Source organism: Heterodontus francisci, unplaced genomic scaffold (assembly GCF_036365525.1).
Source record: "Heterodontus francisci isolate sHetFra1 unplaced genomic scaffold, sHetFra1.hap1 HAP1_SCAFFOLD_764, whole genome shotgun sequence".
Taxonomy (NCBI): Eukaryota; Metazoa; Chordata; class Chondrichthyes; order Heterodontiformes; family Heterodontidae; genus Heterodontus; species Heterodontus francisci.
This window is the reverse complement of record NW_027140478.1, coordinates 150,001-163,673: the sequence shown is the minus strand read 5'-3', so window position 1 is coordinate 163,673 and position 13,673 is coordinate 150,001. Positions and strand designations below refer to the sequence as shown.

The window sequence follows — 13,673 nt, the reverse complement described above, 5'->3', positions numbered from 1 at the left end:
TCCTCCTTCTCTCCCTCTCTCTCCCCCTCCCTGTTTCTCTCTCTCTCTCTCCTCTCTCTCCCCTCCCTGTCTCTCTCTCTCTCCCTCCCTGTTTCTCTCTCTCTCTCCCTCCCTGTTTCTCTCTCTCTCTCCTCTCTCTCCCACCCCCTCTCGCTCCCCTCCCTGTCTCTCTCTCTCCCCCTCCCTGTTTCTCTCTCTCTCTCCTCTCTCTCCCACCCCCTCTCTCTCCACTCCCTGTCTCTCTCTCTCCCCCTCCCTGTTTCTCTCTCTCTCTCTCCTCTCTCCCACCCCCTCTCTCTCCCCTCCCTGTCTCTCTCTCTCCCCCTCCCTGTTTCTCTCTCTCTCTCTCTCCTCTCTCCCACCCCCCTCTCTTTCCCCTCCCTGTCTCTCTCCCCCTCCCGGTCCCTTTCTCCTCTGACTCTCTCTCGCCCCTTTCTGTCTCTCTCTCTCTCTCTCCTCTCTCCCAGCCCCCTCTCTCACCCCTCCCTGTGTCTCTCCTCCTTCTCTCCCTCTCTCTCCCCCTCCCTGTTTCTCTCCCCCTCCCTGTCTCTCTCCCCCTCCCTGTCTCTCTCCCCATCCCTGTCTCTCTCTCCCCATCCCTGTCTCTCTCTCCCCATCCCTGTCTCTCTCTCCCCATCCCTGTCTCTCTCTCCCACTCTCTGTCTCTCTCACCCCTCCCTGTCTCTCTCTCCCCCCTCTCTGTCTCTCTCTCCCCCCTCTCTGTCTCTCTCCCCCTCCCTGTTTCTCTCCCCCTCTCTGTTTCTCTCTCTCTCTTTCTTTCTTCCCCTCCCTGTGTGTCTCTCTCCCCCCCCTCCCTGTCTCTCTCCCCCCCCTCCCTGTCTCTCTCCCCCTCCCTGTTTCTCTCTCTCTCTCCCCCTCCCTGTTTCTCTCTCTCTCTCCTTTCTCTCCCCCCTCTCTGTTTCTCTCCCCCCTCTCTGTTTCTCTCCCCCCTCTCTGTTTCTCTCCCCCCTCTCTGTCTCTCTCCCCCCTCTCTGTCTCTCTCCCCCCTCTCTGTCTCTCTCCCCCCTCTCTGTCTCTCTCCCCCTCCCTGTCTCTCTCTCCCCCCCTCTCTGTCTCTCTCCCCCCTCTCTGTCTCTCTCCTCCCTGTCTCTCTCTCCCCCCCTCTCTGTCTCTCTCACCCCTCCCTGTCTCTCTCTCTCTCCTCCTTCTCTCCTCTCTCTCCCCCTCCTGTGTCTCTCTCTCCCCCCCTCTCTGTCTCTCTCACCCCTCCCTGTCTCTCTCTCTCCTCCTTCTCTCCTCTCTCTTCCCCTCCCTGTTTCTCTCTCTCTCTCCTCTATCTCCCACCCCCCCTCCCTCTCTCCCCCTCCCTGTCTCTCTCCCCCTCCCTGTCCCTTTCTCCTCTGACTCTCTCCGTCCTCTCTCTCGCTCCTATCTGTCTCTCTCTCTCTCTCTCCTCTCTCTACCACCCCCTCTCTCTTCCCCCCCCCCACTTTCCCTCCCTGTCTCTCTCTCTCCTCCTTCTCTCCCTTTCTCTCCCTCTCCCTGTTTCTCTCTCTCTCCTTCTCTCTTCCCCTCTCTTTCTCCCCCTCCCTGTGTGTCTCTCTCCCCCCTCTCTGTCTCTCTCCCCCTCCCTGTTTCTCTCTCTCTCTCCTCTCTCTCCCCCTCCCTGTCTCTCTCTCGCCCCTTCCTGTCTCTCTCTCACCCCCTCTCTGTCTCTCTCTCCCCCCTCTCTGTCTCTCTCTCCCCCCTCTCTGTCTCTCTCCCCCTCCCTGTGTCTCTCTCTCCCCCCTCTTTCTCTCTCTCCCCCTCCCTGTTTCTCTCTCTCTCTCCCACCCCCCCTCTCTCCCCCTCCCTGTCCCTTTCTCCTCTGACTCTCTCCGCCCTCTCTCTCGCCCCTCTCTGTCTCTCTCTCTCTCCTCTCTCTCCCACCCCCCTCTCTCTTCCCCCCGCCCCTCCGCTCCCTGTCTCTCTCTCTCCTCCTTCTCTCCTCTCTCTCCCCCTCCCTGTGTCTCTGTCTCCCCCCTCTCTGTCTCTCTCCCCCTCCCTGTTCCTCTCTCTCTCTCTCTCCCAGCACCCTCTCTCACCCCTCCCTGTTTCTCTCTCTCTCTCTCCTCCTTCTCCTCTCTCTCCCCCTCCCTGTGTCTCTCTCTCCCCCCTCTCTGTCTCTCTCCCCCTCCCTGTTTCTCTCCCCCTCCCTGTTTCTCTCTCTCTCTCCTCTCTCTCCCCCCTCCCTGTTTCTCTCTCTCTCTCTCCTCTCTCTCCCCCCTCCCTGTCTCTCTCTCCCCCCCCCTCTCTGTCTCTCTCACCCCTCCCTGTCTCTCTCACCCCTCTCTGTCTCTCTCACCCCTCTCTGTCTCTCTCACCCCTCCCTGTCTCTCTCTCCCCCCCTCTCTGTCTCTCTCACCCCTCCCTGTCTCTCTCTCCCCCCTCTCTGTCTCTCTCACCCCTCCCTGTCTCTCTCCCCCCTCCCTGTCTCTCTCTCCCCCCTTCTCTGTCTCTCTCTCTCCTCCTTCTCTCCTCTCTCTCCCCCTCCCTGTGTCTCTCTCCCCCCACTCTCTCTCTCTTCCCCTCCCTCTCTCTCTCTTCCCCTCCCTGTTTCTCTCTCTCTCTCCTCTATCTCCCACCCCCCCTCTCTCTCCCCCCTCTCTGTCTCTCTCCCCCTCCCTGTCCCTTTCCCCTCTGACTCTCTCCGCCCTCTCTCTCGCCCCTATCTGTCTCTCTCTCTCTCTCTCTCTACCACCCCCCTCTCTCTTCACCCCCACTTTCCCTCCCTGTCTCTCTCTCTCCTCCTTCTCTCCCTCTCTCTCCCCCTCCCTGTTTCTCTCTCTCTCCTCTCTTCCCCTCTCTTTCTCCCCCTCCTTGTGTGTCTCTCTCCCCCCTCTCTGTCTCTCTCCCCCTCCCTGTTTCTCTCTCTCCCCCTCCCTGTCTCTCTCTCCCCCTCCCTGTCTCTCTCTCCCCCTCCCTGTCTCTCTCTCCCCCCTCCCTGTCTCTCTCTCCCCCCTCCCTGTCTCTCTCTCCCCCCTCCTTGTCTCTCTCTCCCCCCTCCTTGTCTCTCTCTCCCCCCTCCCTGTCTCTCTCTTCCCCCCTCCCTGTCTCTCTCTTCCCCCCTCCCTGTCTCTCTCTTCCCCCCTCCCTGTCTCTCTCTTCCCCCCTCCCTGCCTCTCTCTTCCCCCCTCCCTGTCTCTCTCTTCCCCCCTCCCTGTCTCTCTCTTCCCCCCTCCCTGTCTCTCTCTTCCCCCTCCCTGTCTCTCTCTTCCCCCCTCCCTGTCTCTCTCTTCCCCCCTCCCTGTCTCTCTCTTCCCCCCTCCCTGTCTCTCTCTTCCCCCCTCCCTGTCTCTCTCTCCCCCCTCTCTGTCTCTCTCTCCCCCCTCTCTGTCTCTCTCTCCCCCCTCTCTCTCTCTCTCTCCCCCCTCTGTCTCTCTCTCTCCCCCCTCTCTCTCTCTCCTCCTCCCACCCCCCTCTCCTCTGACTCTCTCCGCCCTCTCTCTCGCCCCTCTCTGTCTCTCTCTCTCTCCTCCTTTTCTCCCTCTCTCTCCCCCTCCCTGTCTCTCTCTCTCCTCCTTCCCTCCCTCTCTCTCCCCCCTCCTTCCCTCCCTCTCTCTCCCCCCTCTCTGTCTCTCTCTCTCTCCTCTCTCTCCCACTCCCTGTCTCTCTCCCCCTCCCTGTCTCTCTCCCCCTCCCTGTCTCTCTCCCCCTCCCTGTCCCTCTCCCCCTCCCTGTCCCTCTCCCCCTCCCTGTCCCTTTCTCCTCTGACTCTCTCTCGCCCCTCTCTGTCTCTGTCTCTCTCTCTCTCTCTCTCTCCTCTCTCTCCCAGCCCCCTCTCTCCCCTCCTTCTCTCCCCCTCCCTGTTTCTCTCTCTCTCTCCCAGCCCCCTCTCTCACCCCTCCCTGTCTCTCTCTCCCTCCCTGTCTCTCTCTCCCTCCCTGTCTCTCTCTCCCTCCCTGTCTCTCTCTCCCACTCTCTGTCTCTCTCCCCCTCCCTGTTTCTCTCTCTCCCCCTCCCTGTCTCTCTCTCCCCCTCCCTGTCTCTCTCTCCCCCTCCCTGTCTCTCTCTCCCCCTCCCTGTCTCTCTCTCCCCCCTCCCTGTCTCTCTCTCCCCCCTCCTTGTCTCTCTCTCCCCCCTCCCTGTCTCTCTCTCCCCCTCCCTGTCTCTCTCTCCCCCCTCCCTGTCTCTCTCTCCCCCCTCCCTGTCTCTCTCTCCCCCCTCCTTGTCTCTCTCTCCCCCCTCCCTGTCTCTCTCTTCCCCCCTCCCTGTCTCTCTCTTCCCCCCTCCCTGTCTCTCTCTTCCCCCCTCCCTGTCTCTCTCTTCCCCCCTCCCTGTCTCTCTCTTCCCCCCTCCCTGTCTCTCTCTTCCCCCCTCCCTGTCTCTCTCTTCCCCCCTCCCTGTCTCTCTCTTCCCCCCTCCCTGTCTCTCTCTTCCCCCCTCCCTGTCTCTCTCTTCCCCCCTCCCTGTCTCTCTCTTCCCCCCTCCCTGTCTCTCTCTTCCCCCCTCCCTGTCTCTCTCTTCCCCCCTCCCTGTCTCTCTCTTCCCCCCTCCCTGTCTCTCTCTTCCCCCCTCCCTGTCTCTCTCTTCCCCCCTCCCTGTCTCTCTCTTCCCCCCTCCCTGTCTCTCTCTCCCCCTCTCTGTCTCTCTCTCCCCCCTCTCTGTCTCTCTCTCCCCCCTCTCTGTCTCTCTCTCCCCCCTCTCTGTCTCTCTCTCCCCCCTCTCTGTCTCTCTCCCCCCCTCTCTCTCTCTCCCCCTCCCACCCCCCTCTCTCCCCCTCCCTGTCCCTTTCTCCTCTGACTCTCTCCGCCCTCTCTCTCGCCCCTCTCTGTCTCTCTCTCTCTCCTCCTTTTCTCCCTCTCTCTCCCCCTCCCTGTCTCTCTCTCTCCTCCTTCTCTCCCTCTCTCTCCCCCCTCTCTGTCTCTCTCTCTCTCCTCTCTCTCCCACTCCCTGTCTCTCTCCCACTCCCTGTCTCTCTCCCACTCCCTGTCTCTCTCCCCCTCCCTGTCTCTCTCCCCCTCCCTGTCTCTCTCCCCCTCCCTGTCCCTCTCCCCCTCCCTGTCCCTTTCTCCTCTGACTCTCTCTCGCCCCTCTCTGTCTCTGTCTCTCTCTCTCTCTCTCTCTCCTCTCTCTCCCAGCCCCCTGTCTCCCCTCCTTCTCTCCCCCTCCCTGTTTCTCTCTCTCTCTCCCAGCCCCCTCTCTCCCCTCCTTCTCTCACCCCTCCCTGTCTCTCTCTCCCTCCCTGTCTCTCTCTCCCACTCTGTCTCTCTCACCCCTCCCTGTCTCTCTCTCTCCTCCTTCTCTCCTCTCTCTCCCCCTCCCTGTGTCTCTGTCTCCCCCCTCTCTGTCTCTCTCCCCCTCCCTGTTCCTCTCTCTCTCTCTCTTCCAGCACCCTCTCTCACCCCTCCCTGTTTCTCTCTCTCTCCTCCTTGTTTCTCTCTCTCTCCTCCTTCTCTCTCCTCTCTCTCCCCTCTCTCCCCCTCCCTGTGTCTCTCTCTCCCCCCTCTCTGTCTCTCTCCCCCTCCCTGTCTCTCTCCCCCTCCCTGTCTCTCTCCCCCTCCCTGTTTCTCTCTCTCTCTCCTCTCTCTCCCCCCTCTCTGTCTCTCTCCCCCCTCTCTGTCTCTCTCCCCCCTCTCTGTCTCTCTCCCCCCTCTCTGTCTCTCTCCCCCCTCTCTGTCTCTCTCCCCCCTCTCTGTCTCTCACCCCCTCTCTGTCTCTCTCTCCCCCCCTCTCTGTCTCTCTCTCTCCTCCTTCTCTCCTCTCTCTCCCCCTCCCTGTTTCTCTCTCTCTCCCAGCCCCCTCTCTCACCCCTCCCTGTGTCTCTCTCTCCTCCTTCTCTCCCTCTCTCTCCCCCTCCCTGTTTCTCTCTCTCTCTCCCCCTCCCTGTCTCTCTCTCCCACTCTCTGTCTCTCTCACCCCTCCCTGTCTCTCTCTCTCCTCCTTCTCTCCTCTCTCTCCCCCTCCCTGTGTGTGTCTCTCCCCCCTCTCTGTCTCTCTCACCCCTCCCTGTTTCTCTCTCTCTCCTCTTCTCTCTCCTCTCTCTCCCCCTCCCTGTGTCTCTCTCTCTCCCCCCTCTCTGTCTCTCTCCCCCTCCCTGTTTCTCTCTCTCTCTCCTCTTTCTTCCCCTCCCTGTGTCTCTCTCTCCCCCCCTCTCTGTCTCTCTCCCTCTCCCTGTCTCCCTCTCCCACTCTCTCTCTCTCTCACCCCTCCCTGTCTCTCTCTCTCCTCCTTCTCTCCTCTCTCTCCCCCTCCCTGTGTCTCTCTCTCCCCCCTCTCTGTCTCTCTCCCCCTCCCTGTTTCTCTCCCCCTCCCTGTTTCTCTCTCTCTCTCCTCTCTCTCCCCCCTCCCTGTTTCTCTCTCTCTCTCCTCTCTCTCCCCCCTCCCTGTCTCTCTCTCCCCCCCCTCTCTGTCTCTCTCACCCCTCCCTGTCTCTCTCACCCCTCTCTGTCTCTCTCACCCCTCCCTGTCTCTCTCTCCCCCCCTCTCTGTCTCTCTCACCCCTCCCTGTCTCTCTCTCCCCCCTCTCTGTCTCTCTCACCCCTCCCTGTCTCTCTCCCCCCTCCCTGTCTCTCTCTCCCCCCTTCTCTGTCTCTCTCTCTCCTCCTTCTCTCCTCTCTCTCCCCCTCCCTGTGTCTCTCTCCCCCTCCCTGTGTCTCTCTCCCCCTCCCTGTGTCTCTCTCTCCCCCCCTCTGTCTCTCTCCCCCCTCTCTGTCTCTCTCCCCCCTCTCTGTCTCTCTCCCCCCTCTCTGTCTCTCTCCCCCCTCTCTGTCTCTCTCCCCCCTCTCTGTCTCTCTCCCCCCTCTCTGTCTCTCTCCCCCCTCTCTGTCTCTCTCTCTCCCCTCTCTGTCTCTCTCTCCCCCCTCTCTGTCTCTCTCTCTCCCCTCTCTGTCTCTCTCTCTCCCCTCTCCCTGTCTCTCTCCCCTCTCCCTGTCTCTCTCCCCTCTCCCTGTCTCTCTCACCCCTCCCTGTCTCTCTCCTCCTTCTCTCCTCCTTCTCTCCTCTCTCTCCCCCTCCCTGTGTCTCTCTCTCCCCCCTCTCTCTCTCTCTTCCCCTCCCTGTTTCTCTCTCTCTCTCTCCCCCCTCTCTGTCTCTCTCCCCCTCCCTGTCCCTTTCTCCTCTGACTCTCTCCGCCCTCTCTCTCGCCCCTCTCTGTCTCTCTCTCTCCTCCTTCTCTTTTCTCTCTCTCCCCCTCCCTGTGTCTCTCTCTGCCCCCTCTCTGTCTCTCTCCCCCTCCCTGTTTCTCTCTCTCTCTCCTCTCTCCCCCATCCCCCTCTCTCGCCTCTCCCTGTCTCTCTCTCTCTCCTCCTTCTCTCCCTCTCTCTCCCCCTCCCTGTTTCTCTCTCTCTCTCCTTCTCTCTTCCCCTCTATCTCTCCCCCCTCTCTTTTCCTGCTCCCTGTCCCTCCCTCTCTCTCTCCCGCCACCACCCCCCGCCCACCTACCGTCCCTACTCCCCAGGTCGGTGCTGGTTTAAAGGACTGCCTGACCCTCAGCATGCTCCCTCCACTCTGCCCTGCGCCTCTCGCTATACACTGTCCCCCTCCCTCCTCTCCACAGGCTTGAATTTCCTTCAAGTGCCCATCCAACCTCTTCCTGAAATCATCGATCGTCTCCGCTTCCACCACCCTCCGAGACAGCGAGTTCCATTTCATTACCACTCGCTGGGTACAAAGTGCTTCCTCATATTCCCCCTGCATCTTTTGCCCAAAACCTTCCATCTGTGTCCCCTAGTCCTTGTACCATTCGTGAATGGGAACAGTTTTTCCTTCGTCTGTCTGATCGAAACCTGTCATCACCTTGTGCACATCTATTAAATCTCCCCTTAATCTACTTTTCTCCAAGGAGAACAATCCCAGCTTCTCCAAACTAACCTTGTAACGAAAATCTCTCCTCCCTGGAACCATTCTGGTCAATCTCTACACCCTCTCAAGGACCCTCGCCTCCTTCCTGAAGTGTGGTGACCAGAACTGGACACAATTCTCCAGTTGGGGCCTAACCAGAGCTTTATAAAAGTTCAGCATGACCTCCCAGCTTTTGTACTCAATGCCTCTATTTATGAAGCCCAAGATCCCATATGCTTTGCTGAATACTCTCTCAGTATGCCCTGCCACCTTCAAAGATCGATGCACAGGAACCCCCCCCCCCAGTCCCTGAACACTCTTTAGAACTGTACCATTAAGTCTAAATGACCTTTCCCCTATCACTTCTGCCAAAATACATCCCCGCGCACCTCTCGGCCCATTCCTCTTGCCTATCTATACCCATTTTCAGGCAGTTTGTCTCGTCCTCCCTGTCTCCCACTCCTCCAAGTTTGCCAATTTTGAAATTCCACTCTGTGTTCCAATATTCAAGTCAACATCAAAAGAAAGCAGTGGTCCCAGCACTGACCCTTGAGGAGCACCACTTCTTTACCATCCTCCAGTCTGAAAAATAACCATTTACTCCGACTCGCTGTTTTGTGTCCTTAAGGCAACTTTTTATCCAATTGGATATATAGTAAAAAGGTGGTGCAAGGAGTGGGGCCGATTTGGGACCAGAAAGGGGATTTACCCATGGAGGCAGAGGGCATTGCTGAGGTATTAAATGAATATTTGCATCTGTCTTTACCAGGGACGATGTAATCCTGGCAATGGTGAAAGAGGAGGTAATTCAGACACTAGAAGGGTTTAAAATTGATAAGGAGGTGGTATTGGATAGGCTGTCTGTACCTAAAGTGGATAAAGCACCAGGACTGCATCCAAGGATACTGAGGGAAGTAAGGGTGGAAATCGCAGAGGCACTGACCATAATTTTTCAGTCTTCCTTCGACTTGGGGGTGGTGCCAGAGGACTGGAGAATTGCAAATTGCAGGGATGAGGAATTTCAGTTATGAAGACAGTTTGGAGAAGTTAGGACTGTTTTCCTTGGAGAAGAGAAGGCTGAGAGGTGATTTGATAGAGGTATTCAAAATCATGAGGGGTCGGGACAGAGTAGATAGAGAGAAACTGTTCCCACTCGTGAAAGGATCGAGAAGGAGAGGGCACAGATTTGAAGTATTTAGTTAGAGAAGCAAAAGTGACACGAGGGAAAACTTTTTCACACAGCGAGTGGTTAAGATCTGGAATGCGCTGCCTGAGAACGTGGTGGAGGCAGGTTCAACTGAAGCATTCAGAATGGGAATTAGAGAGTTATATGAAAAGGAAGAATGTGCAGGGTTATGGGGAGAAGGCGGGGGACTGGAACTGAGGGAGTTGCTTATTCAGAGAGCCAGTGCGGACACGATGGGCCGAATGGCCTCCTTCTGCGCTGTAACAATTCTGTGATTCCAGACACTGACACTCCTATCCCATGAGCCGCAATTTTGTTCACAAGCCTTTTTTGTGGTACTTCGCCGAACGCTTTCTTAAAATCTATATAGACAACATCTACCACGTTCCCCTCATCAACCTTCTCTGTTACCTCATCAAAAGATTCAATTCGTGTCCTCGAGCACGATCTGCCTTTTACAAATCCGTGTTGGCTCTCCTTAATGAACTCAAACCTCTCCAAGTCCCTGTTGATCTTTTTTCCCTGATTATTGTTTGTGAAACCTTGCCCACTGATGTTAAACTGACGGGCCTGTAGTTACCAGGAATGTGCTTGAACCCTTCCGCGAATATGGGTGTCACATTTGTCACTCTCCAATCCTCTGACACCTCCCCCATATCTAGGTAAGATTGGAAGATTACGGAAAACCTTTCCGCTATCTCCACTCCCACTTCCTTTAGCAACCTGGGACGCAAACCATCTGAACCTGGGGATTTATCCACTCCAAGCATAACCAGCCTTTCCAATACATCCTTCCCGTCAATTTTCACCCCATCCATTACCTCTATCATCTCCACTTCTAACGATATTTTTTCAGCATCCTCTTCCTCAATAAACTCCGATACAAAGCTCTCATTAAGTATTGTAGCCTTGCCCTTTGCCTCTAAGTGTTTATCACCCTCTTTTTTAAAAATTCGTTCCTGGGATGTGGGCGTCACTGGCTAGGCCAGCATTTATTGCCCATCCCTAATTGCCCTTGAGAAGGTGGTGGTGAGCTGCCTTCTTGAACCGCTGCAGTCCATGTGGGGTAGGTACACCCACAGTGCTGTTAGGAAGGGAGTTCCAGGATTTTGACCCAGCGACAGTGAAGGAACGGCGATGTAGTTCCAAGTCAGGATGGTGTGTGACTTGGAGGGGAACTTGCAGGTGGTGGTGTTCCCATGCATCTGCTGCCCTTTTTCTAGTTGGTAGAGGTTGCGGGTTTGGAAGGTGCTGTCTAAGGAGCCTTGGTGCGTTGCTGCAGTGCATCTTGTAGATGGTACACACTGCTGCTACTGTGCGTCGGTGGTGGAGGGAGTGAATGTTTGTAGATGGGGTGCCAATCAAGCGGGCTGCTTTGTCCTGGATGGTGTCGAGCTTCTTGAGTGTTGTTGGAGTTGCACCCATCCAGGCAAGTGGAGAGTATTCCATCACACTCCTGACTTGTGCCTTGTAGATGGTGGGACAGGCTTTGGGGAGTCAGGAGGTGAGTTACTCGCTGCAGGATTCCCAGCCTCTGACCTGCTCTTGTAGCCACGGTATTTATATGGCTACTCCAGTTCAGTTTCTGGTCAATGGTAACCCCCAGGATGTTGATAGTGGTGGATTCAGTGATGGTAATGCCATTGAATATCAAGGGGAGATGGTTAAATTCTCTCTTGTTGGAGATGGTCATTGCCTGGCACTTGTGTGGCGCAAATGTTACTTGCCACTTATCATCCCAAACCTGGATATTGTCCAGGTCTTGCTGCATTTCTACACGGACTGCTTCAGTATCTGAGGAGTCGCGAATGGTGCTGAACATTGTGCAATCATCAGCGAACATCCCCACTTCTGACCTTATGATTGAAGGAAGGTCATTGATGAAGCAGCTGAAGATGGTCGAGCCTAGGACACTACCCTGAGGAACTCCTGCAGTGATGTCCTGGAGCTCAGATGTTTCATATTCTCTATCTCCCTAACCTGGGGTTCAGTCCCCTAACTTTCCCCTTATAGGTCTGAGCGACCTGTAGGCCCACTGACTGAGGTTAACGTCGACTTGCTCACCGACGAGGACTTGCTTGTTGTCACTGTCGACCGCAGCAGATTCCCAGTTGTAGCAATAACTACGTCAGCGACAGCAGTTTTGCCAAAGCTTGACCAGAGTTTCATTTTGTTTGGAGTCCCTTCGATGGTGCAACAAGCTAATGGAGTAGTTGAGAGATTCACGCCTGCCTTGAGAAAAGTGATCGGCAAGTCATTGAACCAGGAGATGTAGCATTTTCCTCTCAGCTGCACAGTGACCCGGCCACTGGCAAACCTCCAGCTACGTTCATCCTCGCACATCCTGTGCGCACGCACCGTTCCTGACCCACCCTGTAAAGCTAATGATCAAGACGTGCACAAGTGTGATCGAGGACAGAAAGATAGCATGAAAGTGACTGCAGAGCGAAACGTGGAACTCAGAACGACAGGAGACAAAGTGCTTGTGAAACGTGATGGTTATGTTGGAAAGTAGACAGTCCCCTATGACATACTTATGTCACAAACTAAAGTCACGTCCAAACAGAATAACAGAGGCAAACTATTGAAACTCTCATTAACCAAGGAGGGGAGGGGTGTAGTGTATTGGTCCTTTGAGGCCACTGTCCATGCTTGGTGTAGTATACGCAGTGAACCAATAGAGGAAGTTTTGGACTTGGACAGGTTGAGTGAGTGGGCAAATGCATGGCGGATGCAGTTTAATGTGGATAAATGTGAGGTTATTCACTTTGGTGGCAAAAGCAGAAAGGCAGATTATTATCTGAACGGCGATAGATTGGGAAAGGGGGAGGTGCAGCGAGACCTGGGTGTCCTTGTGCACCAGTCACTAAAAGTAAGCATGCAGGTGCAGCAGGCAGTTAGGAAGGCAAATGGTACGTTGGCCTTCATAGCGAGAGGATTCGAGTACAGGAGCAAGGATGTCTTGCTGCAATTATACAAGGGCTTTGGTCAGACCACGTCTGGAATATTGTGTGCAGTTTTGGTCTCCTTATCTGAGGAAGGATGTTCTTGCTGTAGAGGGAGTGCAGAGAAGGTTCACCAGACTGATTCCTGGGTTGGCGGGACTGACGTATGAAGAGAGATTGGGCCGATTAGGCTTGTATTCGCGAGAGTTTAGAAGAATGAGAGGGGATCGCATAGAAACCTGCACAATTCTAACAGGACTAGACAGACTAGATGCAGGAAGGATGTTCCCGATGGTGGGGGAGTCCAGGACCAGGGTTCACAGTCTAAGGTTAAGGAGTAAGCCATTGAGAACTGAGATGAGGAGAGATTTCTTCATCCAGAGAGTGGTGAACCTGTGGAACTCTCTACCACGGAAAGCAGTTGAGGTCAAATCAGTACATATATTCAAGAAAGAGTTAGATATAGTTCTGAGGGCTAATGGGATCAAGGGATACGGGGAGAAAGTGGGAACAGGGTACTGAGTTTGGATGATCAGCCATGATTGTATTGAATGGTGGTGCAGGCTCGAAGGGCCGAATGGCCTACTCCTGCTCCTATTTTTCTCTGTTTCTTTCCATGTTTCGAAGTCGATAATATAAGTTCAGTTTTACAGCAGCAATCCAGGAGGTGGTGTTGTGTTTCTTCCAGGGATTAATGACAGCAGATCGACAATGTCTCTCTCCCTCTCTGTTTCTTTCTTCATTTCCACTTCTCTCCCCCTCTCTCTCTATCCCCCTCTCTCCTCTTTTCCCCTCTCTGTCTCTCTGTGTCTGTGTCACCTTCTCTCGATCTCTCTCTGTATTTCTCTGTCGCTCTCCCTTTCTCTCTCTCTGTCTCTCTGTATTTCTCTTTCTCCCTTTTTATCTCTTTCTGATTGAGATGTACAAAACTGAGCGGGGCCTGAATAGAGTGAAGGTGAAGGGTCTATTCACCTTTGCAGAGAGGTCAGTGACGAGGGGGCGCAGATTTAAAGTGATTGGTCGAAAAATTAGAGGGGAGATGAGGGAAAACATTTTCACCCAGAGGGTGGTGGGTCTCTGGAAACTCACTGCCTCAACTGTCAAAAAGAATCTGGATATGCACCTCAAGTGCCATAATCGGCAGGGCGACGGACCAAATGCTGGAAGGTGGGATGAGAATAGGTGGATCGTTTTTCAGCCAGCCCAGACACGATGGGCCAAGTGGCCTCTTTCTGTGCCATAAACTTTCTGTGATTCTATGATTTTGTCTGTCTCTCAGCCTATCTCTCTGTCCCCCTGTCTATATCTCTGTCTGAATTGCTCTCGCTCTCTCTGTCTCTCTCTCCCTCTGTCTCTCTTTGTCTCCCTGTATTTCTCTCCCTTTTGCTCTCTTTCGGTCTCTCTGTCTCTTTCCCTCTCTCTGTGTCTGTCTGAATTTCCCTCTGTCTGTCTCTCTCTTTCTGTTCTCTCTCTGTATTTCCCTCTCCATGTTTCTCTCCTTCTCTCTCTCTCTCTCTGTCTCTCTCACTCTATTTCTCTGTCTCTGCCTGAATTTCCCTCTCTGTCTCTCTCTCTCTCTCTCTGTTCTCTCTCTGTATTTCCCTCTCCATGTTTCTCTTCCTCTCTCTGTCTCTCTCTCTATTTCTCTGTCTCTGCCTGAATTTCCCTTTCTCTCTCTCTTTCTGTCTCTCTCTCTCTGTCTCTCTCTCTCTCTCTCTCTATTTCTCTGTCTCTCTATTTCTCTGTCTCTGCCTGAATTT

General features: G+C 55.1%; 1 protein-coding gene across 1 annotated transcript in view; it reads left to right on the top strand.

Annotated features, from left to right (window-relative positions):
- The window catches only part of LOC137359971 (glutamate receptor ionotropic, kainate 5-like), a gene marked incomplete at its 3' end in the record, with an annotated part of 260,230 nt that overhangs the window by 125,403 nt on the left and 121,154 nt on the right, over positions 1-13,673 (top strand). The window lies entirely within an intron of this gene.